We start from the raw sequence: 3,254 nt of genomic DNA, 5'->3' as shown, positions 1-3,254 counted from the left end.
GAGATGGTTTCATGTAACTCAAAAAACATTAATCTGCATGTTTACTCATGTTAACCTCATTTTAGGAAATGATCCATGTGAATGGGAACTGGCAAAAAATAGGTAATGCTTAAAATGTATTACTGCAGCACTAAAGGGTGTGGTAAAACATTTTTGGAGCACCTAAATGAAAAAGTTAGTCCGGAGCCATATGATGCTACTGAAAATCAAGTGTGTAACTGCCGAAGGCCTTCAAACAGCAACATCTATCTGAAGTTTGCTACCATTTGCTACAATTAGCCACCACAAGCTGCTGGTCATAGCAGACCAACTGATGTTTGGGCCTAGTATATCTAATTGAGCCAAGCTGTGTTCATTATCTGCAAATTCAACTTTACAGCACAGGAAACACATATTTTCAGTTTAACTGTGCCAAACGAGCCATCCAGCCAGTCAGAAATCTGATCATTTTCAAAAGCTGAAACAGTTGTAGCTGCACAGAAGAACACCGCTGTCTAACATGATCGATCCCAACATTTCAAATCATATTTAATTTTTCACACTTTAGCCTCTCTCTCGTTATTAACCACAGCGGTGGATGTCTCACAGACGAACAAAATCAGTTGTAAGTTATTGCACAAGCATTTTCACAGAGTGTGAGAGTTTATGTTACAATGAATTAGAGGGTCACAGTTTGCTGCTCAGACTGTTGGCAGATGCTGAGGAACAGGGATCACAGTGTCACTCAGTATCAAAGTTTCAATGCTCACTTTCTACTCTGCAACCAGCGAGATGAAGTGGTGAGAGAGAGAGATGCCAGCTGGAGCGAGAAAGCTGCTGACTAACAAGTAAATCCCTTCAATTTGCTAGACTATGCTAACCTGACAAATAATATATGATACATAAATCCTGTGTCATGTTGGCCCATTATTTATCCTACAGACCACACATGTGTAAGTGCATGTTACTTTGCAATGTTTTTGTATATATGTTTTACCCACTCAGTAGTTTGTAGCTTTCCTTGTATTAACCTCAAAAGTCCTTGCTGCTCGGCCTGTACAGTACACGTTGTTCGCTTTCTGTGCCTAAAAAAATATCTGATTTCAGTCCTGCTTTGGTTAGCCATTAGCCTTTATTATATTAGTCAGACCCATTCATAAGTTTACAATAATATTCTTTGTGTTGTGCATCTGCTGCTCAGAGCAAAGCAGGGCATCTTGGGTAAAACAGCAGAAACCATCTTTTTGGATTAGTATCTGTCTGTACCAGTGGTGGTATGTAACTAAGTACATTTACTCAAGTACTGGACTTAAGTACTACTTTAACGTACGAATCTTGAGTTTTTCCATTCATGTAACTTTATACTTCTACTCCACTACATTTTAGAGGCAAATATTATACTTTTTTATAACATTTAGCTTTAGTTACTTTTCAGGTTGAGATTTAAGATCAATTTAAAATGAAATTAAAAACATTTTTTTAATAAATTAAAGCACATACAGGTATATTACGTAGTTAAAATCAGCCCTATCTTGACAACAGTACTGCTTACATAAAAGCATCAATAACAATAATTAAAAAATGTATGGAATATACATATATATACATATATATATACATATACACATATATATATATATATATATATATATATATATATATATATATAACATATAACATATAACATATAACATTCTGAGTGGCGTCATTCTGCATAACAAGTACATTTTGATGCCAATACTTTTGTACTTTTACTTCAGTAAGTTTTGAACGCAGGACTTGAGTAATTTCACAGTGTGGTATTAGTACTTTTACTTAAGTAAGGGATCTGAATACATCTTCCACCACTGCTCTGTACTTATTTATTCTAATAAATGAACTGGAAATCAACGTTAAGCTCAGTGCCCGGTTTGCAGTTTGCGTGAGTGACCTTGTGGGGGACATAAAGAGTAAAACCATGCCTGCAGTGCATCCACACAATGTCTTGTATGATCTTTTTTAGTTAGAAACTCGTGGTCAGGCCTGGAATTCACTGCTTTTTGTTTGTCCTCTGACCCAGATTTTCCTCACCCTAATGTGAACTATGTGCTCTGGGCTGATCTAAAGCTCCCCAAACAACCCAGAGCGCCTCGATCAGGGGTCGGGCTAACCTGTGAAGTCATTTCTACTCCAGCGAAACAAGGATTAGAGGAGAAACAGCGACCGGGGCTGCTGGAGTACATGTGTGTACCCATGCATGTGAGTGTGCATGCCTGCTGTGTCATGGATTGAAAACATGCATGCATATGTTGTGATGCATATGGGGTAATGTATTGTGTGCGTCTTTGTGGTTGCATATTGTGTGTGTGTGTGTGTGTGTGTGTGTGTGCCTGGTCTGAGCCTGGCTGTAAGGCCTGAAAGCACCCACTCTGTGTTTTTCTACCAGTGTTTGATCAGGCTGACAGGAGACCATTGTTTAGAGCCGGCTGGTTAAACCTTTGTGACCGAGTGCCGCTTGGCAGAAAAATTGCATTTCTGAGCGTTAGATACACAAATGATGGCTTAGATTGGGTCTTTCAACATTTTTCATTCCATGACCTGAGCAAGACAAGTCACTGACCCCGTTAGCCAGGATAACAATAATAATACTGCTGCTGTTATTCAGGGACCTACACCAAAGCATTCTCGTGGTGCCCGGGACATATTTTAGGCCTCAAGGAATGATGTAAGAAACCAGGACAGCAATAATACTTGCCTATCCGTAGGTTTTTACTTTTTTAGTGCTCCTAAACATGCTCCTTATTATGATTGGGGAAACCCACTGTAGCAAAAATGAGAAGATGAAAACGTGACATAAAACATGTCAACAAAATGCCCTGAGAAATTTTTATTTTCTTTAATTTACTCCTTTTTCCCCAAGTTATTGATAGAGTCATTCTTGCCAAGACTGATGATTAAAAAGACTATTACCTCTGCCAAGGAGTTATGTTTTCCACTCCATTCATTTGTCTGTTTATCAGCAGGATTAGAGGAAACCACTGGCCCAATTTTCATGAAGCTTGGTGGAACGTGGCAGATGCACTGATTATTTTTCAGTTACGTTAACTTTGAAAGATAGGGCATTTTGGTCTGGCAGTCTGTCCGAGGAAAGTTGTTGTACAGCTACTGTTAACTATTTTATTGAGTTTCCTTTAAGTGGTTACACAGTCTGTTTGTCTCTTTCAACATGAAAGATAAGAATGGTTTAGACTACGAGTCTCTGTGTTGTTGTTTTATTATTCTCATTAGTATATAAC

Source organism: Centropristis striata, chromosome 12 (genome assembly GCF_030273125.1).
Source record: "Centropristis striata isolate RG_2023a ecotype Rhode Island chromosome 12, C.striata_1.0, whole genome shotgun sequence".
NCBI lineage: Eukaryota > Metazoa > Chordata > Actinopteri > Perciformes > Serranidae > Centropristis > Centropristis striata.
The sequence above is the reverse complement of the archived record's forward strand: the minus strand, read 5'-3'. Positions refer to the sequence as shown.